The following is a 23966-nucleotide window of genomic DNA, read 5'->3' as shown; positions in this document are numbered from 1 at the left end:
AGTATTTGGAAACTTTCGGGAGCCCGTGTACTTAGCTAAAGAAAGATGCCGCGAAATTTGAAGAAAAGGCATTCGAGGCTTATTTTCTTGGGTATAATTCACCCAAGAAACGGGTGTTCAACATTTCTTCGGGGTATGTGGAAGAATGGTTTCACGTTGACTGTCAAAGCTACACCACACCTCCTACCGGTAAATGGCCCGACTGGATGTTTGATTACAAGTCGTTATTTAACTCGTTTACGCAATCGGTTGAAGTCGTAACCGAAAGCTTGGTTCGAATGTACTTGGAAGATCAGTTCATTCCACCACCAAGTTCTTCTATGTACGAAGAGACCGACGTATCTATTCAATCGGGAACATTGAATGATGTTTCTGGTTCCTCTGTTGAAGCTAAGGCCATTGACTCGTCTTCTGTTCCATTGGAAGATGCTAAAGACTTTCACAAGCCTATTCCAACTGAAGATGTGCCACCGACTGGCTCCTTAGACAAAGCGACCTTGGTGATAATGTATTTGTTCCTGCGAATCCTTCATTAAGGATTCATGCAGATGACCCACAGGAACAGATAATTAATAACGTAAGTGACGGAGTGAGAACACAACGACAGGTCGCTAACGTGTATTTGATATGGGCTAAATTATATACAAAAATTATAATTTTTCCCTACACTTTTGAGTAGCTTTGGAGTAGTTTTTGTTAAATTATATTTCTTCTCGATTCACATTTAAAGTTTAAAAGGTTTCAAGAAACAACAAGCTAAAAGTATATCTCTTATATTAAAAATGAACTTAATCTAAATATATCAAGTTTTGATGTGAGAACTAAATTATTTCTACGTGTAATTTAATCATTATGGTTGAATGAGAATGTGAGTAAATAATGTGCACACTTTAATTATATGACTTCTTCATATGTGATTTAATAACGTATTATTTATAATTGACAATTTTAACATGTGGCTATAAGTTGATCAGGAGGGAATTATTTTTGGACAATTATTATTGTTATTGCTGGCAGGTATTGGAACGTGGGACACAAGTCTATAAAGGCTAGGGTAATATAATTATTTAAAGAGCCGCCATATACAAGAGAGGAAGAGGATTCTTGGCTACTGGAATACAAAAAAAAAGGAAAAAGGTCGATAGAGGGGAAAAACCCAAAAGAGAGGATAAAGCCTTTGGTTCGAGCAGAGAACGTTTGGGTTTAACACCTACTCATCCAAGCATTATTATTGGTCGGTTCGAATTTATTATTTTCATAATGAACTTATTGTTTGAATCTTATTTATTTGTTTTGCTCTTGAGTATGGTTGTTGGCTAAAACCCTAGACCACCTAGGTTTATGATGAACTTTTGTTGAAGTTGGATTTAGTTTGGACTTTGCTTTTGTTATGGTTTATGATTAAGTAAGAGGTTTCTTGTTATTTATTCGATGCATATGTGTGCTTAGGATTTATTGGTGAATTTTATTGTTTCACAGTTTCCTTGTTGATTGTTTCATATAATAGGATTCTGTTAGGTCATCTACTGTGTGTTTTTGACTAGTTTATGGTTGATATGCATTAAAACCATAGGAACTATATTAATAAATTAAATAGACCTAAGTGTGCTGCTAATCTAAATAGTTGTAAGATGATAGATTATATGATAAGTCTTGGTTGTTTAAGATTGCGAGATTTAGTTCTTCGTAATGAGTCCGTCTAGGTTTCATTTTTCAGCCTTGTTTATCTAGTCGAGTGAATACTTTAAACTACCTTTTATTTTTGCGCTGTAAGGTAGGATTTATTATAGAGGTACTTATCATAAAATAAATTAGGGACCGTAAGCGAGTATAATTAAACTGGTTTTTTTAAGAACTTAATAGAAATCCATAGGTGTCTTCTTGAAAAGGGTCAGGGGTCCTGTTTGGGTTTTCTTTAAGTGAATAATTTAAGATCCCAGTTCCATAACTTAGCATTTTCCAACTATTTGATAATTGATCCATTAGGAATTCTAGCCTAGGTGGTGGTTTATTATTATCTTAGTTAAATCCAAGTCATATAATTTAAGTCGTCTTTAGTTTTATTAATTAATTTAATATTAGTTTTTAGTAACCCCCCCCCCCAATAATGATAAATAAATAGTCGTGTATGTAGTTAAGTCTAATTTAGCTAGTTAACGTAATTTAAAGAGTCCTGTGGGTTCGATATCCGGACTTACTTAGCTGTACTAGAGTCGACCGGTTCACTTGCCGGTTAGTAGTTTTAGTTAAGTTAAGAGTCTAGAATTATTACTTAGTGTCTAGATTAGCGTTTATTTAGTTAATAAATTAATAACTACTTTTAGCACCTCTGTATGTGACGAAGATAATGTATCTCCTACCGATAATGTATTTGAAGAAACCGTGGTGTGTGCATATGCCGATATGCACGTAGCGGGAATTCTTAAGATCGCTAGATACCCCTGCTTTCTATCTCAAATAGAACCTACCAGTGTCACAATGGCATTGAAGGAACCGTCTTAGGTCGAGGCAATGCAGGAGGCGCTACAACAGTTTGTTCGACTGGGTAAAAATATTGAATCAAGTATCCTAGAGTTCCTACAGGAAAGAATATCAGCATTTGCCTGGAAACATGAAGAAGAAAGTATGCACCCGAGAAGAACGTAATTATACAAGCAGAGGTATGCTATTGAAAACGGGAATGATAAGAGAAGTCAAGTATCCTAGATGGCTCTCCAACGTGGTAGTAGTTACCAAGAAAAACGAGAAATGGAGAGTATGTGTGGATTTCACCGACCTCAACAAAGTATTTCCCAAGGATCCATTCCCTTTGCCTTATATAGACTCAATGGTGGATAAAATAGTAGGCCATCAAATGCTATCCTTCATGGGCGCATCCTCAGGACACCATCAAATCTAAATGGAGCCATCAGATCAAGAAGATAGAGCCTTCATGATACCCACATGTATTTATTGTTATAATGCTATGTCATTTGGTCTTAAAAATGCAGGTGCAACTTATCAGAGGCTCGTTAACATGATGTTCAACGACAAGCTGGGGGAGACGATGAAAGTAAACATTGACAATATGGTGGTTAAATCCAAGAAAGCTGAGGATCATCTAAAGGATCTTCAGGAAGCGTTTGATATCCTGGAAAAATACAACATGAAGCTGAATCCTTCGAAGTGCCATTTCAGTGTAGAATCAGGAATATTCCAGGGTTATATGGTCAAAAAAACAGGGATAGAAGCAAGTCCAGAACAGATAAAAGCATTCATCAACCTGAATCCCCGACAAATACTAAAGATGTCCAAAGGTTAACAGGGAGAATAGCGACACTCAACAGGTTCATCTCAAGATCTTCCGAAAGGTGTAAAGAATTCTATGATATCATAAGGAAGAATAAAAGATTTGAGTGGGGTGAACAATATGAGAAATCATTCCAAGAGTAAAAGAGGCATCTATCCTCATTACACTTATTAATGAAACTAAAAAACAATGAGCCATTATCCTTATACTTGGCGGTGTCTAAGACCCCCATAAGCGTCCTGCTTGTCAAGAATCATGAAGGTGAACAACATCCTATCTATTATGTAAGTAAAAGTCTATTAGATGTGAAGACCATGTATTCTCATATAGAAAATTAATACTTGCATTAGTCATGGCATCAACTAAACTAAGACATTATTTTGAAATACATGCTATTAATGTTAAGACTATTTATCCTATCAAGTGTGCTTTGATAAAGCGAAAAATGCTAGGGAGGATGGACAAATGGTCTGTGAAACTTAGTGCTTATAAATTTATATATGAGCCAAGAACAACAATCAAATCACAAGCTCTAGCAGATTTTATGGCCGATTCAAGTTGTGATATCCAACAAGAAGAAGATATGGAGGTCCGATAGCTAAATGAAATAGATGAGGAGTGGATCCTATTCACTGATGGAACATACAACATAAGAGGATCAGGGCTTGGAATTATACTAAAATCACCATAGGGGGACATCATACCCCAATCCATTAGCTATGGATTTCAAGCAACAAACAATGAAGCAGAATACGAAGCTTTAATTACACGATTGCAATTGGCTAAGGATATGAAGATCAGGAATCTAAAGGTACGCGTTGACTATTTGTTAATTACTAACCATTTTAATCGATCGTATGCAGTAAAGGATGAAATATTAGCCATATACTTACAAATAGTCAAGGAATTGGCGAAATAATTCAAGATATCAACATAGAACAGTTCCAAGAGAGGATAATGCTGAAGTTGACGCCTTAGCAAATCTCGAACCAACCCTCTAGATATCGGTAGACAACAAGATCCCAATCATCCGAATCCTGCATCCAGCAGTCGACTTAGTTGATCCCGAAGCAAAAGAAGGGCCCCTTGAAAGTTTTGAAATTCAGGATCCTCCCAGCTAACGAAAACAATCACATTTCCTTTCGAATTAAAGTACCTCATTTTATTTTGTTACATGATGTTTTGTACAGGAAATCATTAGCCGGTCCCTACCTTAGATGCCTTGAGGATCCCAAGATCCAAGAGGTACTAAAAGATATTTATGAAGGAGATTGTGGTAATCATACTAGGGGCAGATCACTCTTCCCCAAAGTGTTAAGAACAGATACTATTGGCCAACCATGAAAAGAGATGCTATGGATTATGCTCAGAAATGGGATGCTTGTCAAAGACATTGTAATGCGCTTCATCAGCCAGCAGAACCAGTGCATCTGATCGTTTCCCCTTGGACATTCATGAAATGGGGAATGGGTATAGTTGGAAAGCTACCAAAGGCACCTGGAGGAAAAGTATTCATGCTTGTAATGACAGGCTACTTTTCTAAATGGATAAAGGATGAAGCACTTGTACATGTCAGGAAAAAAAGAAGTCATATCCTTCATAAAGCGCAACATCCTTACAAGGTTTGGGATCCCAATAGAGATAACATGCGACAATTGGTATCAATTAATTGGAAAGAGAAAGACAGATTTCTGTGCAAGTTGGGAAATCAAGATGATAACTTCAACTCCTATCGACCCTCAAGTTAATGAACAATCTAAATCCATCAATAAGTTCATCATCAACAATTTGAAGAAAAAGTTAAGTGACAAGAAAGGAAGATGGGCAGAATAACTACCTCTTGTCCTATGGGCAGATAGAACTACAGCAAAAAATGTAACAGGGCAAACAACTTTCTCATTGGTGTTTGGCGCCAAAACAGTACTTCCTACATAAATGGTTATCCCAACAGCAAGGATCCATCTCCAGGATCTTAAAAATAATAATGACCAGCTGATCAATGATTTAGATACCGTTGATGAAATTAGGGATTAGACTAAAATCAAGATAGCAACTGTCACACCCCGTTAAGTGATTTTTGGAAGCGTAAAACGGAAATGTAGCAGATACAACTGGTATCAAATACATTGTCCATAAGGAAACATTACTAACTAATTTACAATATTACATCGTTCTAACATCTTTTACAAACTAGGTGATACAATCAAAACTAACTCTTCAACTACTTTACTTCTAACTCAAATGCTCATAGCATCGATCACACTCCAAACATGTAACACATAAGCAATCTACTCCACCTTTCTGATTACCTGAAAAGCATGTTTAAAAACAGGTCAACTACGAATAGTTGGTGAGTTTCATAAGTTTTAATGAAATCAGTTCTTCGTACCACACAGTCATAGCATGCATGTACGCACGAATATAAAAATGTATTTACCTTGTGTAATGTACAACCGTATCTTTGTGTGTGCATATGCATGTATGTAAATTTATAATATAAATTTGAATATAAGATAAAATCATGATTGTTTGTTTGTACTACGAGTTTCCAATTTCCATGTTTAATCAACCTCATTGGCCCCCCTTCCGCCCACAACGATTCCACATAAAATCAACCATTGTGGCCCCTCTTCCGCCCACAATGGTTCCGCGTAACATCAACCACTGTGGCCCCCTTCCGCCCACAATGGTTCCACGTGAATTCCAACATTACATACTGTATACACAAATAATTAGTAATTCCTACACCACATTATTTCCTATGCCTATTCACATAGCATGTATATAGACACACACATATATATATTTATGCATATATATAGTATTTATCACGTATCACCAAACACTGTGGCCCCCCTTCCGCCCACAACGTCCTCGTGGCCTCCACTACCCACGCTATTCTCATGGCCGTTACAAACCACGTTATTCCCCATGGCCGTTACAAACCATGTTATTCCCCATGGCCGTTATAGACCACGTTATTCACTCATGGCCGTTACAAACCACGTTATTCACCCATGGCCATTACGGATCACGTTATTCACCCATGGCCGTTACAGACCACATTGTTCACCCATGGCCTTACAGACTACGTTATTCACCTATGGCCTTTATCGACCGTGTTATTCCCCCAGCTTGGTATGTTTAACAGTACACATCGTATTTGTATAAACGTGTTGTCACGTTTAATTTAATTATGTATTGGTATTCGTACCATATCCACTTAATTTATCAATCAACAGTACTATACACCATTCATTTGCACGTAATCAATCATTATTTTTGTAGGGACTTTTTGTATGTGAACGTTCAAGTAATTTATATCCTGAACCATTTCCAGATAAATATCATATGTAACTATGCTTTTCACCCCAAAAAGTTCACAAATAGTTTGAAAAGAGGGGTCATCAAACTCACGGTTTTGTAGGCAATCAGTGCGAGTTCAGCTCGGGGTTCATTTCCCTTGCTATCACTTAGTCCCTATAGTTAATATTATAATAATATTAATATTTTAATATTATTATAATCTTCATACTAAGCTGGGCTGTATAGCTAGTCTGGGTGTGGTTGTAACACCCAGAAAGTGTCAATAGGCTTAGATTGTGATGTTTAATGTCTAATGTTTAGAATCGAACTTGGCTCAGTTTCCCCGTTTCACCAGCTGGTCCAAGTTGCTCGTTTACGCATTTGGAAAACAGTTATGGGGATGTAAACTTGGGTAAACGTGTTGGTTGATAAAATGATTAAGTTATAAAGAAATATCACAATTTAGGGGCCTAGATTCGCTACGAGGCTCGTATCCGTTTATTCAGTTTGATTTGAAGAAAAACGCGAACAATCTATCCAGATTTTCCGGATATCTCACAAAAAGTCCATTTTTACATCATTAATATGAAAATATGCTTTATTGATCATTTTTGATGATCTGATATTCCAATAGGTTCGTTAATCACGAACTTGCCGGTTTTCGTTAGAATTAATTTTGTTTAATCTTCAAATTAGAAAAATTAATTATCTGTTAATCATTAGATAATGAAACTTTATAAATTTATCAATTAGAATATGTATATTTTTATAAAAATATTTCTAAAATTATTTACTGAAATATTAATTTATAAAAAATCATTTTATATGCTATATTTAGCCCGAAAATCACCCGTTTTTACTAAATGATTTCCTAAAAATCTGCCAAAATTCCTGAGGGACCAAAGCACTTTCCAAAGTAACCTGTACCAATTCTAGAAGATAAAAATCTTTCCAAACATCATTTTCGAGCCAAAAACGACCTTGAAATTCAAATAAGCGCGAATGCACAAAACATATTTAAGCTTTTCCAAATGACCCCAAATTTCATATGTGATCATAATACACCAAATCTGAGTTTCTCACAAAATTTCATAATTTTTCAAGCATTTTAACTATTTTTCCCAAATAAACGCCCCAAATTGGTGATAAATTCACCAAATATTCCTTGGATGGTCAAAAAATTACCAAAAGGATATGATTCTGATTTCTAACCATGTGTATAATCAAAATATGTTTTTGAACAATTTTTAGGGATTTGTACATGGTTAGGAATGATTTTTGATAATCATAGTTCAATTTTTATGCATAAACCATGTTTAATCTATGTTTAAATGATCAAACTTGAGTGATTTACCTTAGGTTTCTTGAAGGGGATGAAGAACCCAGTTGTTAAATGCCTAGAACTCTCAAGAACTCATCTTAAATATCAATTATACTAAGTTATAAAAGAAAGTCAAAAGAAGGGGGTTGGTCCATATAGGCGGCCACCCCTTTGTGGGCCCCATTTTGGCCCACTAATCTCGTTTTTCATGGCCGAACACGAAACCCCGAGACCAAATTTATTTCAGGTCCGGTTTTTGGTGCGAAAAATACATCGGGTACGACAAACAGGGCGGAAACGAGTGTTTTTCGGCTAATTTATTGTAAATTTAGAAAAACATACCATTTGTTTGTAAAAATCGAAAATATTTTCACGGATCGCTTAAAAAATTCTAACTAAGTGTTTTGTAAGTCTTTTTCGGCTCAACGGATGATACAATGCTTGGTTTTGTAACTCTCTTTAGTGTTTAAATTCATAGCGGATAGTTAAACGAGCATGCTTTAGTTTAAATGGTTTGCTATCGTACTATGGCCATAATATTAATATCTTGGCTTATGTTAAACATATATCACTTATAGATGCCCCCCCCAGGATATCCGGGTCATAACCAAACCCGTTCAGTTATTCGTTTGTTCGTTACGCAATATGCGGTTAAACGCTTATTCGAGTTTGTAAGTACTAAGGTGTATTTGGTTTTGTCATGAATGTCACAACAGCCTACCGGCAAAGGATCACTAAGGCTTACAATAAAAGTATATTGATCAGATCATTTCAAGCGGGAGATCTAGTACTCAGGAAGACTTTTAAGGAAACTATCAAGTCAAGTGATGGGAAGTTTTCACCTAAATGGGAAGGTCCATATCTAATAGATTCAGAATCAGGTAAAAAATCATATTTGTTAGCAACTCTAGATGGAGAAATCCTCCCAAGATCAAGGAATGCTATACATCTCAAAACCTATTTCATGTAAGTTGTAAGATCATCCTTCGATGGATATCAGGTATGTGTCTTATCCTTATTTTTTTCATTATTTTCATTATTTCCATTATAATTATTCAAAGCAAATATACTGACTTAAGCATCGGAGGGGTGTTAGCCTGTTTAACACCCACCCTTACCAAGGTTTCAAGGTTTTGAAGAAATACTCAAAGATCATGGTACAAGACAGACATTGGCCATCTCTCTTAAGTTTAAGGGATACAAACCCATTCAAAGGCTTAAAAGTTTTCACCTTTCCAGCATCAGGGTTTCTACACCCCCGTTAGGAGTGCAAGAAACCTAAGGATAATTCACTATCGTGGGATCTTCATACATAATGGTTGTACGCAATTCCGTTATTGTTGGTTATACCAAGGATTCAAAATTAAAATGTGGCAAACATGTCACTCAGAAATTATGGCATTTAAATGTCATTAAAAGTGCAGAAGGAGTCCCAAGAAATACGGGCTTGTCCCCATCTAAGTAATTAACATTATCATGTTAAACATGAACTTTGGCATTTGTATATCACCTTCGATACCTATGATTGGGCTTGTCCTCAGGACTCCTTGATCCATAAATTACACACGATTGGGTTTGTCCCCAAGGATCCTTGAGTCAAAAACTTTAAAATTTTCAAGGATTATTCCCAAGGATTCTAGATCGAAAACCTTTCAGAAAAATATATGAATCCTTAGATCCTTAAACACATTTTTAATATTAAAATGCAAGGGGAAATCCTATGGATAACTACTAAGAACACAAGTTTTAAAGATAAAAAGTTTATAAAGATGCATTAAATAAGATGACTTAGGCTTCATCCAAAAGTAGGATCCATCCACGTAGAAAAGGAAATTGTCTTGAAACCAAAATAGGGCAAACATAAAATATTGTGTTAAAGACCACGTAGGGCCAAATTGTTGCATCAAGAATATTCACTACTTTGGTATCCTCAACCCCTTCACCGCCCTTAACCCACAAAAATCATTCACCCTTGTCCCAAGATTTAATGTCCCTAAAAGAGATATCCAAACCCTTAGTCACCACCTCCGCGGCCATTTTCAGTCTATCTTGGGCAATGATAATGGTGGTCTTCTTCTTAGCACTAGCCACGTAATCCTCTAACTCTTGTGCACGACGAGCTTCAATCTCCTTTTTCTCTTTAGACAAAAGAGACCCTAGCCGGCCACACTTATCTCTCATAGAGTTAAGCCCTTTGGTAAGGTAATCCATCATTTCCCTTCTGGCTTGGGCAAGCTTCTGACCATCCAATACATCCTTCTCCATCCTTCTATCACATTTCATCGTTCCTTGATAGAAAGATCGAATATGATCTATACCCTGCAACATTTTTTAATATGAGCAAGTACAACCAAACAATCAGAGACCACAAAAAGAATAAGAAAGTCAAAAGATTACCAAGCAAAGGATAGCCTCTAATTTATCCAAAGATCCTTAATGGTCAAGATCCTTGAAAGGGTCCTGGGCTTTTCTTTCTTGCTCGGGGTAGGCTTTGGAGGAATGGATAGAGAACTTTGAGAGACAAGTTCATGGATTGAGCGAACGGCTTTCTCTCTAGTAATAATCACTCCACCCGAAGAAAGGATGTTGTCGATATCATTAGCACCGAAATCAAGGATAGGCTTCTTGGATCCTATTTGTAACGCCCGTTAATTCCGGTTCCAAGAATTAAAGCTTGTAGAGTATGTAAAATTCTCAGGATTTATCCGACGTTTCTCGGATGCCTTTACGTTATCCCGGTACGTTAAAGAACTTAACTTTTACTTCCATTTTTCCTTACACTTCAATTTGGAGGGACTTGGATGTAACTATTTTATTTATGTCATAAAACAAATAAACCCTAACCCTTTCTAGCTGCCGATCGGACCTCAAGACCCCCCTGCTCGTTTTTCTTCTGCCCCGCCAAGTTTCAGCCATAAAAACTTCAATTCAAGGTCGGTTTTATGATTCCCCATGTCTTTTACACCTTAATTGATCATATTAACGCGCTTATTGGTCATTAAGGTTGAGTTTTGATGATAACAGTTTGCTGACAGATTCGTATACGTTTATTGTAGGGTCTGTAACACGATGATAATCCACTTTTATTGATCTATTCTTGATTCCATGATGTTCTACTTTGAGTCTAGTTTCCAGAAAGGTATAATACGTAATTTTTGGACAACATTTGAATGGATTTTATGAATTTATAAAATCGAGTGTCAAAGCTGATGCGGGATGACGGATCCTGGTCTGTCTTACCGACATCATAATCCTTTTTCAACAGGTCCAAATTGGTTGGTTTCAAATTTGGAAGTTAGTATTTTGAGTTAGGAACCAAACCCAATTGGAATCGTTTAATTTGGTTTGGCAATGAATTTTATAAAAATAAAACCATTTTGTTGCGCACTGAAATAACTGCGCGTACCTTGCTGTGTTGAAGGAATTGTTATAATTTTTGTGTCCAATAGAAAAATATAATAAAAATATTTTTATAAACCTAAGACATTTATTAAAGTCTGGTAAAAATTTAATAATTTATTTCAAAGGTTATCCTATGTAATTAAATGCATCTTCGCATACTAAAATCTACTCGTTTTAGTCGTTATTAATCTATAAGTTCGTTTTAGGCTTAACCGGTGGATTTTGTTAGTTGAAAGGTTTTAGGGGCTGAGGTAAAGTATTTGGGTATGGGTTGGGCTTTAGGCCAACGTGTTGGGCCTTGGGCTAACGTGTTGGGCCTTGGGCCAACGTGTTGGGCCTCAGGCCAAAGTGTTGGGCCTCGGGCCAAAGTGTTGGGCTTGAACGGCCCATTAGGCAAGAGTGTTCCTACGGTCTAGTTTAGTAACGCGTTGTGTACTATTTACAGTCCCTTACTTGTGAGTGTGCACTTAGGGATTTCCTAGCTCGTTGCAGGTGTTCGATCGATTTCAGATGAGTTCATGATGCCCCCTTTTTAACTCTGTTTAAGTTTTGGGCTAGCATGCACACCTAAGTGTTTTCTTACTTGATGAAATGTTTTTTTAAACGATTTTATATAGGCTTGATAGTATATGGTAGGCCTTGGGATGTTAAATATATAAATATATATACATATATATATATACATTATTGTTTGGCCTATATTTGGCGATGTTGTTGTCGTTTCGACTATTGATGTTGTGTATGCCTACTTTGTATTTGCATGCGTTGTTGTTACGTGTCTGAGTTATACATTTGCTCGACCCTGATGTTACGTGTTTGGGTTGTACATTTGCTCGACCCTGATGTTATTACTTGGATGATATATATGTAGGTATATAATTATAAGGATGTTTATATATATATATATATATATATATAATTATAAGGATGTTTATATATATATATAAGGATGATTACTTATTGTTGATGATGGCCTAACTGTTTTATCCCTTTTATTTTAAAACTCTTTGGGATGACTATTATGTTTATTATTATAGATGTTATTTATAAAAACTTGAACTCACTCAGCTCAAGCTGACTTTGTGTGCATGTTAGTGTGAGTTTCAGGTTAGGAGATGGATACATTACCGCTTGGATGTGCACAAAGCTACTTGGACGGTGGAGAGCATACTTAGTCGGATGTTTCAATAATAATAAATGTTTTCTTTTTTTAACATTTATTTAAATTGGTTTTCGAAACTTATTTTATTATTTATGTTTTCCGTTGAATTATACTCTGAAATGGTTATTTTAATGAAGTGAATTGTTTTTAAGTTTAATTATTTTTACGAGTGTTTTGAAAGATTACCAACTGTGTGGTACCCGGGGTTCGGGGCCTTACACTATCAAGGATCACGTCAAGTCAATTTCTTATTTAAATATATTTTTACACTAATTAAAACATTACATGATCCTTACCTTGAGGCATGATGGATTGAAGGTGATGAGACTTAGAGCTAACCTCAATACTAAGGGCTTTTGGCATAAAGCTATTTTCAGCAGATTCAAGATTGAAAAGAAGGTTCACCCTAGCAGCGATATCTACATGAGGAGGAGAAAGTTCAGAAAATTTATACATGTACCAATAAACAAGGTTAGTATAAGCACAGCGTAACTTGAAAGTATCATAAAAGCTGAGGATTCTACTCTTGGTAGCTCAGAGACATGGAAGATCTTTTCCGTTGATTATTGAATCTCGGCTCACAAAGAAGAATTTACTCTTCCAGTTTGGATAATTTGGGTTACTTTTCAAGATAAGAGGCTCTTGGCCAGGTTTTACTTTGAAAAGATAAAGGTGAGAACCATGGGGACGAAGATCATATGAGTAAGCAAGCTCAGAAACACCAAAATCAAGATCAAGATTTTGAATCAGATTCTCGAGAACAAAAAGGATCGTCCAGGCCATCGGCATGAGTTGAGAAAAATTCAAGCCAATAAAATTAAAGAGCTTGGTGATTAAATTGGGAAAAGGGTAAGTAAAACCGATTTTGAAAGGATGGTAAGGAAAGCAGATCCACTTCTTCGACACCAAATCCGCCATGAAAGTGGCGACAAAAGGCTTGAAAATGTCATTATCATTGAAAGCAAGAGTATATTTTAAAGATTCTATGTTTGAATCTTTAAAAGAGCATTCTCTTGAGCGGTTGCATCAAGGACATACTGATCTATGAAATCGGAGTCATACACATCCGAAATAGTGATACAAGGTCGAACTGCCTTCTTACCCATGATCAATCCAGAGTTAAGAAAAGAGAAGTGATGTGTTGTAAAACACACGTATTTTCCGCACCTTTTATCTACGTAATATATTATATTTTATGTGTTTTTACTCGTTTTAGATAGGTTTTACATACATTTATTAATCTTGTAGGTTTTGGGTAAAAGAAAGGAAGAAACCGGGACTTTTCGAGCTTTTTACGAGCCTTTTACGCATACAAGTTCAAGAAAAAGCTCAAGACCCGACCCGTATGCATCATGGAGGCCCAATACCATATTATATTATATTATATAAAAAAAATAAAACCCTAATCAGCCAAGAGAGCTGCTGATCGGAATCAATAACAGCAGCACAGCAACAGCATCAATAACAGCAGCAGCAACAGCAGCAAACAACAGCAACAACAGCAGCACAACAACAACAACAACAACAGCCAACAGCAGCCTGGAACATCCAATATCCTTTCTTTCATAACATTGTTCAACAACTTTAATTCTCTTGTTTAATTGTTAAATAGTTTTGCACTTGATTGAGAGATTGAATTGTTTATGATTAGTGTTGATCATTGGATGTTTGTTAAGATGATTGGTATGAGTTTAATGATGGTTTTATTAAGTGTTTGCTGCTGTCCAAAAATTATGCTCGGCTAATCTTGTTAGTTCTACCTAGGAATGATGATTCTTGTTAGGTTTTGATAGGTTTTATGGATTGTTTGATTGATAGACTTGAATTGTTATTGTAAAGTTTGATTTAGACATGAAATAGGTTGTGTTTAAGGGCTGGAAATTTTGGTGATTTATTGCATAAACCCCTTGTGTTGATTAATTAGTTTTGTATTAATTGATCGGTGCATTGTTTGATTCTAGACTTTGTGTTTAGTGTTTGTTTGCGGTAGGTACCACCGTAGGGTTTTGTTGCATGATTTATTGGATTAAGTACAGCGGTTAGACACCTTCTTTGAGACTGAGAGGTAATCCAGTAAGCCCAAGCGATCTTTAGTCGTGTCATCTTTAGGGACCGGTGTCTTGAAGTCATCCAATCCATTAGCTTGTCAGGCCTACAATTTGATTCAGACCTAGGTAGACGTTTTTCTCCATATTAAGTCAACACAGTTAGTTTTCCGTTAAGTTTTCTATTTTTGGTAAGTTTTGTTAGTTAATCCAGTTAGTTCAGTTAAGTTAAAAGAAATCAAAAATCAATATAATATTATTTTAAGGTAGGTCTTGTCTAGGGTTAGTGATCTTTAGCATTCTAACGTGTCCACGTGTTCGATACTCGGACTTCCTAAGTCTATACTACTTGCGATCGGTACACTTGCCGGTTGTGTGTGGTTTTAGGATTTTCGTTTTAATATTAAAACTTAGTTGTGAGGGTCATTATTATAGGGTTATCAGACACACACCAAGTTTTTGGCGCCGTTGCCGGGGACACGGTTTTAGGCGTTTTGAGAGCAATCCAAGTTAGGACTTATCTTTTGTGCTACTTGTAATTATTTTTTTTTTGTTTTATTTTACTTATTTGTTAGAATAGATTAGATAATATTATTTATAATTATAGTTTTTATGCGACAGACTCGATCTCGTGGACCACCCGACACTGAAGCATTCCCCGAGCCAGAGAGAGAGTTTCGTGAGAGACATCGTCCCGTTTCACCCTCGTCCACTTCTTCATCCGTTGACCCCGACGATAGGGATATGATCATGGGCGACATTCCACCGAGGATGACAGTTGCGGACCGGGCCCGACCGGCCAATGCTGGCGCGAGATCCAGCATTGCACCACCCGCCATCGGAGTTGCTACGAACTGGCGATCCCGTCAAACATTCTAAATACCATTGCTCATTTTGCTCAGTTTCACGGGTTGCTTCACGAGAACCCGCATTCTCATCTTACTCGCATCGTGCGTATTTGCGACACATTCCATCTTGCCGGCGTATCCGAGGATGCTGTTAAGCTCCGCATATTTCCGTTCTCACTCGCTGATCAAGCGAGTCTGTGGCTCGAGTCCCTCCCACAGGGCTCCATAGCCACTTGGGCTGCCATGCAGACCCAATTTCTCGAGAAGTACGATCCTCCGGCTAAGGCCGCTCGTTTGCGTAATCAGATTCATTCTTTCCAGATTGAGGACACCGAGAGTTTCTACGAGGCATGGGAGTGTTTCAAGAATCTACTAGCGTCGTGCCCGAACCACGGTTTGCAGGATTGGGCGGTTGTCGAGAAGTTCTACAATGGAGTGACGTACGTGACGCAAAACATGCTCGACACGGCTGCGGGAGGAAATTTGCTGACGACTAAGGACCCGGATGAGTGCATCGCGTTATTTAACGGGTTAGCCATGAGTGGATACCAGAGACCACCCGCCAAGGGTGGCAAGACCGTCGATTCGATTTCACGCGGCATGCATTATGTGGACACGAACACCGCACTGACGGCACAGGTCGAGGCGTTAGCGTAGATTGTGAAGGACTTGCAGACGAAGAGCAAGTTATGTGAGATTTGTCAAGGAGGGCATGATACCGTTCAGTGCCCAGTCAGTTCGCAGGAGGAGGCCGTAGACTTCATAGGAAATCCAAATCGAAATCCTAATTCTTTCAATTCTTATAATTCGGGATGGAGAGGCAATCAGAACTCGAACTGGAGGAGCGGCAATCAGTCAGGCTATCAGCAGCGTCAGAGTTTGTTTCAGGATGCCGGTGAGGGGGCGAGCATTGGGGAGAAGAAGCCCACTTTAGAGGAGATGATGGCGCAGCAGACGCAAATGTTGTCGCAGCTTATGGCGCGTGAGGATTCCCGACACAAGGAGACGCAGGAGAAGTTTTGCTAACACGAGCAATTCATGAGGAATCAGGCAGCGTCGATTCAGGATCTCGAGCGGCAAATGGGAGAGATAGCCAGTCGGTTAAATGAGAGGCCGCAGGGTACATTACCGAGTAATACCGAGCAAAACCCGAGAGGATTCGTGAAGGCTGTGACGACGAGGAGCGGTGTAGGGGCACGAGATGAGCCCATGATTCAGCAGAGATCTAAAGGAGGAGTTGTCGAGGAGCCTGCAGTCGATGGAGAGGAGCAGGTGGATGAGGAGATTCAGATGGAGTCCCCGCCGGCCCAGGTGCATCAGAGGAGCATCCCAGGGAGTTCAGCACAGGCCGAGAGACAGCAATCACCGAGCGAGCCACCGAGAGTTTACAAACCCCGATTGCCTTACCCCGGGAGAGTCCGTAGAGATAGAGATGAGGAGCAAAACTCCAAATTCTTTGATCTTCTGAAGCAGCTTTACCTTAATATCCCATTCCTTGAGGCACTCAATCAGATGCCTAAACACGCGAAGTTCCTTAAGGATATTCTTTCGAATAAGGAGAAGTTAGCTGAGGTAGCTTCCCTCCCTCTGAGTGCTAATTGCTCTGCTATCTTACAGAGGAAGCTAGCAGAGAAGAGAGCCGATCCAGGGAGTTTCACAATTCCCTGCACCTTGAGTGATGATACAATGGTTCATGCGCTGGCTGATCTTGGTGCCAGTATCAATCTCATGCCGTATTCTGTGTATCGCAAGCTGGGTTTAGGCGAACCGAGGCCTACCAGGATGAGTATCCAGCTTGCTGATCGTTCTGTGAAGTATCCGCGTGGGATTGTTGAGAACATGCTCATTCGCATTGCTAAGTTCATTTTCCCGGTGGACTTCGTTATTCTTGACATGAATGAGGATGATAATGTTCCACTCATTTTGGGCAGACCTTTTCTGGCCACCGCACATGCGTTGATCGATGTTCGTGATGGCAAACTGATCCTTCGAGTCGGGGATGAGAACGTCACGTTTGACATTCGACAGTCATCTAAGCATCCCAAATCGACTGATGACTCCCTATGCTTCATTGATACGATCATGACTCATGTGGGGGAGTTTTCCAGTGATCCCGGTGGAGGCCCTGCCTCAGCCACACATATCTTAGATAGGGAGACCTCGGAGGTTGAGATGGTCGCCTTGACTGAACACCCCCCTGATACTGACATTGAGTCGTCTTCCTTTGATTCTGAATTATCTACCGGAGATCATCATGTTCATCAGTTGTTTGAGTTGGAGGAGTTACGGGACCGTACTTATGCGCAGTCAGATGGTTATAAGCAGCAGGTGAAGGAACTGCAGGATCGTACGTTAGAGGGTATTGAGCAGTTTAAGTGTGGGGATATGGTCTTATGGTATAATTCCCGGTTGAGGTTATTCCCGGGAAAGTTGAGGTCCCGTTGGTCAGGTCCGTTTATGATTACTGAGGTTTTCCCGTATGGCACTATTGAGATAAAGGACAAAGGCGGGACGTTTATGGTGAATAGTGATGGACTGATGCACTACACTAGCGAGCTGATGACTGATCAGATGGTCGAGGTATTCTACCTTGACCCACTCTCCGAGACGTAGACATGTGGATGCATCACTCGGGAGACTACCCGAGTTGTAGAGTTTGTATTTTTGTTATATGTTTGTGCTATCTGTTTTATTTGTTTTGTCTATTTCAGGATGTTCCAAGATGAAACCGCTCGTACTCAATCTCCATTCGAGTCGGTCGATTTAAGGGGTGTTTCATTGAAAAAAAGAAAAAATAAAAAAAATAAAAAAATAAAAAAATTAAATAAAAAAAAATTAAAATTAAAAAAATTAAAAATTATAAAAACCAAAAACACAAAAATATGTTTATTAGTTTATGTTTTTTGTTGGTACATGTATGTCAGTAGTTCATAGTCTAACGTTTGTAATTGAGTCTGTAATGTAATTATGTTTTTGATTATGTTTATGTTTATGTAACGAGCGAAGTTGTCAACAAGTTCGCTTAGGCGAACTTGTTGAACAAGCGAAGTTGTTAACAAGTTCGCTCAGGCGAACTTGTTGAACAAGCGAAGTTATGGACAACTTCGCCTGAGGCGAAGTTGTCGTGTTTATATATACTGTTCACCGTAACAGTTGAGTAGAGTTCGCGAGGTTGGTTAGGGTTCGTTTCAGTTGATTAGTTCGAGAGTTACGTGTTAACAAGTCAGAGTCTGTAATAGTGACCTCGTGTCACGTGTTCGGGTTATAAATATAACGTGTTTCGGTTATTGCTCGTGTGTTTGTTTTATACGTATTATACGCTCGTATCTACCTACGCAGGGATTCCGCACCTGCGCAGATAGCGACATCCCGTGTACGATCCGTCCGGGAACCCACAATTGGTATCAGAGCCATCGGCTCGATTGTGAGGTTCGGGATTTCACGCGGGTGTAGAAAACGTCTCGTTTGACCTATTCACGGGACGAGTTTTTGTTCGTATTGAGTTCTAATCACTATATACATTCATTTTCAAACCTTTACAACGACCGGAAACTGCAGAATCGTCGACAACAGATCTGAATATTTTCAGTGTTCATCGGGCGAAGTTACTGTTCTTCAGGCGAAGTTGCCGTCACTGAAAGTAGGGTTTCGGCGAAGATATAAGGTTAAGCAAAGTTATTCACAACTTCGCCTGCCTCATAAGTTCGCCTAAGCGAAGTTATTCTCAACTTCGCCGAGTCACACGAATTTAAGAATTTTTCCAGCGAAGTTAACACTTAAGCGAAGTTATTCTTAACTTCGCCTTTAGTACTGTTTGGACAAATTTTGGAATTTTTCGGGTTTTTGAGAAGATGTCGCAAATTAACATCTCTGATTTGGTGAAAATGGAAGTCGAAGCGGGGTCAGCCACTAAGGCCCCAAGGCTGTTAAAAGGAACCGACTTTGTTGCATGGAAGGATCGGTTTATTCAGTATATTAAATACCAGGATGCAAAGATGTGGGTGTGCATCCAGGATGGATATATTCCACCGACCATGGAATACGAAGGTCGGGATGTGATAAAGAAGTACAGCAAGATGGAGGAAGAGGAGAAGAAGATGTACGAAGCCGAAAGCAAGGCTCACGCAGCTATCACTATGGCTCTTCCACAGGAGATCCTTCATACTTTCAGAAAGTATACATCGGCTCGAGAGCTTTGGGATGCTCTTGAAAATAGATTCGAAGGGAACGTGGGTATTCGTGCCTCGAAGATTAAACTGTTGAAGACTCAGTTCTCTCTCTTCAAATATTTGAAGAACGAATCTCTGGATGATATTATCACTCGATATTATCATCTAATGACAGAGCTAAACAACTATTCGATTGCTTACAGAGAAGAGGAGATAGTTGAAAAGCTTCTCGATGCTCTCCCACCGATGTGGGAAATGTACACAGTTCTGATGAGGGAAGACAGAGACTTTCCTAATTATGATTTGGAGACAGCAGTAAGCAAGCTCAGAACCTTTGAGCTTAATATGGTTCGTAAAGAGACACCAACAGATCAGATTCAAGACCCTGGTATGTATGGTGCCAAACTTAACTCAGGCTCAAGTTCGAAGCCTGAATCTGCTGCTTACTACTCCAAAGGAGAGTCAGGTTCTAACTCTTCTCATGAAGGAAACGTTTCAGTAAACATGAACGGTGATGTTTGCTTTGTTGCTGGAGGTTCAAGTGCTTCGAAACCTCAAACATCCAACAGTAGTTTCTCTCCCAGTGCCTCAAGCAATAACTATTCCAAGATGCCAATGAGTGTCAAATCTGCTGAAGAGCAGTTTGCAGTCTATGCATCTTTTATTGCTTCATATGAGAACTACATACAAGGGAAGATTGTGGACCCTGCTGTTTTGGATGAGGATTATGACCAGATCGATGCTGATGATCTGGAGGAGATGGATTTGCAATGGCAAATGGCCATGATAGTGAGGCGAGTCAAGCGTTTCATGAATAAGACGGGGAGAAAGTTTGTTGGTGGTAGGCCCGGATTCGACAAGTCTAAAGTGAGGTGCTATAACTGTCAACAGTATGGGCACTTTGCTAAAGAATGCAGAAACGAGAGAGTTGAACGGGGTCAAGGCCAGTCTGCACAGCCTACTGGGATTAGTAAAGAAGTCAATGCCATGTTGTCTAGAGAAGCCGGTGAATACAACTGGAACCTGCATGCGAATGAAACTGGTGAGCAGGCGAATATGGCTAAGGTAGAAAATGAAGATTTTGAGAAGATGACTGGAGAGGAGAAAGCTACTGGTAAGGAGAAAGCTTTCATGGCAGATAACGATGGTCAACCCTCCGAGGTAAGTTCTAAACCTGTTTGTACAAAATGTGAGAATTTGTCTGAGCAACTTGCTACCATAACTGATCAGTATGTTCGTTTGGATGCTGAATTTAAAACTCTTAAAGAAGATCATCATTTTACTAAGGCAAGAGAAAACAGTTACAAAGTTAAAATAAAAGCATGTGAAAAAGATGTCAAAAGCTTAAAAACTAAACTTGCTGAAAAAATTGATGTAATTGACCTAAGTTATGAGGTTTTAGAAGAAAAGACTAAACTTATTGCTGAACGAGAAAAGCAGATTGCTGACCACCAGGTGAAAGTGGTGGAACTGAACCGAAAACTCGAGCAGTTCCGAAATTCCTCAGCTATTCTAGATCACCTCGTTAGTGATCAAGGTACCTCTGCAAAGAGGGGTGGAATTGGTTATCACGAGGTGCCACCACCTTATAACCACAACTACACTTTCAACCCTAGTATTCAGAAATCTGTGGATTTTGAAGTTCCTCAGACAGTTCCAATCAAGGTTACATGTAAAGAACCAACTGTTAGTAATGGCGAAACGAGTTCGCCTGTTTCTAGTGTAAATATTTCTGTTACGAGTCCAGTCTCATCGGATTCGGATAAGTTGTCCGAATCAGGTAAGACGAAAGAGAAGGTAGTGTTATCCACTGGTGGAGATAAAAATAAATCTTCTAAAAAGAGTACTCCACTCAACCCGTATGTCCCACCTTATGTGAGACGAACGGCTGGTAACACTGCCTCTACATCCAAACCAACATTTGAAAAGAAAATGGAGAGTAGGTGTTGCTTTAGATGTAATAAATTAGGACATCTTGTTGCAGATTGCCCTCTGATGCCGAGATACAGAGGTGTGAGGCCAAATAAAACTGAGAATAAGCATCAGTTTGATACTGCTAAAAATGAAAACTTTTCAAAATGCCAAAATGTAACTAATTCAAGTTTTCATAAAAACAAACCTCAGTTTTTCAACCAAACCACAAGATATAACACTTTCAATTCACATAGGTTTGGAAGGCATCACACTCAATCTTCAAGGAAATTTCCTAACAGGACTTACAGGAATTATCCTGATGCTAACTTTGGAAAGCCAGGGTACGGGACGTATCGATCCAAGACCAATTGGTCTTGGGTCCCAAGATTCTAATTCTCTGTTTTATTGTGCAGGAACAGTTGAACAGGGCTGCCCACAGTCTTTGGATTGTAGATAGCGGCTGTTCCCGGCACATGACGGGCAACAAACACTTGTTGCAAGACTTAAAACCTGTTCAGGGAGCGAGAGTTAGTTTTGCTGGTGAAAGCGGAGGAAGAATTACTGGTAGAGGTACAGTGTCAAATGGAAGGATGACACTTGAGAATGTGAATTTTGTGGAGGAATTGAAGCACAATCTGCTGAGTGTGTCGCAGATTTGTGATAAAGATTACACTGTCCATTTCACGAAGAATGAAGCGATCGTGTTGAAGCCTGGTTTCCAGATACCAGACGAGTGGATAGTAATGAAAGCTCCACGTGAAACAAATACATATGTGATGGATATGAGGTCTACTGAAATGGCCACGGGAGAATCTTGTTTAATGATGAAAGCAAGCGAATCAGAATCTGATTTGTGGCACAGGAGAATGGGGCACATTCATCTTCGGAAGATGAACTTCATTGTCAAGAATGGGCTTGTGATGGGCGTTCCCTTAAAAAGTTTTAACTTTGAAGACAAATGTATAGCATGCAAGAAGGGAAAGCAACACAAGAAATCCCATCTCACCAAGAAGGTCAACTCTATTGCCGGTACTCTAGAACTACTTCACATGGATCTCTTCGGTCCCGTGAATGTAAAAAGTCTAGGAGGTACTTCTTACTGCTTGGTGATCACTGATGACTACTCGCGATATTCGTGGGTATATTTTCTGAAATCGAAAGATGAGACGGCTCAAATGGTGAAGAATCTAATTACAAAAGTTGAGAACGTCATGAGTAAATCAGTTAAATACATCAGAAGTGACAATGGAACAGAGTTCAAGAACTTTGAAATGGAAATCTTCTGTTTTCAGAAAGGAATTGAACATCAATACAGCGCTCCGTATACTCCGCAACAGAATGGAGTGGCTGAAAGGAAGAACCGAACTTTAATTGAAGGAGCCAGAACTATGCTGGCAGATTCAAAACTTCCTGTGATATTCTGGGCTGAAGCAGTTGCTACAGCCTGCTATGTTCTGAATAGGGTGTTAACCGTTAAGAGACTTGGAAAAACATGTTACGAGCTTATGCATGGAAGGAAGCCCAACTTGAGCGGTCTTGAACCATTCGGGTCTCCTTGTTCAATTTTGAAGACTAATTCGAAATTTGGTGAAGTAGCCGATGAAGGAATCTTAGTCGGTTATGTTGTTGGGACTCCCAATAGACGGGTCTTCAATACGTCGACTTGCAAGGTGGAGGTGGTGTGTAACACCGACATTACTAGTTACCAATCGCCAAAACCAAGCAATGGACCTGCTGAGCTTTTCGACTATGTTAAGCTGTTTAAGTCATTTAACATCCCTAATTTGGAAATTTCTGAAGAAGAAGAAAGAATTGCGTCGAAGATGATACTTGATGAGGAAGAGAATCTATTGCAACGACAGCTTATTGAGAAAAGTCAACCTTCCACATCAAACACTATTGATACCCCTGCTGCCTTACCTGAAGATGAGTTTATCAATCCATTTCACTCTCAGCCAGAAACAACCATTGATGAGATCTCTTCAAATTTGGAAGATAATTTGCATGTCGGTGTTGTTCCGACCACGAGAATTCACAAAGATCACCCATTGGAGAATATTATAGGTGATGTGTCCTCCAGTGTACAAACCAGAAGTAGCTTGAATGAGCACACCTGTGTTTATACAAGCATTAAAGAAACGGGTATAATGAACGAATGTTTGTACTCCTGCTTTATTAGCCAGATTGAACCGAAAAATTATCAAATGGCTCTTAAGGACAGCTTGTGGGTCGAGGCCATGCAAGAAGAGTTGGCTCAATTCGAGAAGATGGAAGTCTGGACTTTGGTTGAAAAACCAAGGAATGTGCATGCTATAGGCACAAAATGGGTGTTTAAGTGCAAGAGGGATGAAAAGGGGATTATCATTAGAAACAAGGCAAGGCTGGTTGTTAAAGGTTTTAATCAGCAAGAGGGTATTGATTACAATGAGGTGTTCGCTCCTGTCGCCCGGTTGGAAGCGATAAGATTGTTTTTGGCGTTTGCTGCATGTAAGAGAATGAAGGTGTTTCAG

This window comes from Bidens hawaiensis, unplaced genomic scaffold (genome assembly GCF_021521415.1).
Source record: "Bidens hawaiensis isolate Kalapana, Puna unplaced genomic scaffold, B.hawaiensis_p1.1 tig00003126_1, whole genome shotgun sequence".
In the NCBI taxonomy this organism is placed as follows: Eukaryota; Viridiplantae; Streptophyta; class Magnoliopsida; order Asterales; family Asteraceae; genus Bidens; species Bidens hawaiensis.
The sequence above is the reverse complement of the archived record's forward strand: the minus strand, read 5'-3'. Positions refer to the sequence as shown.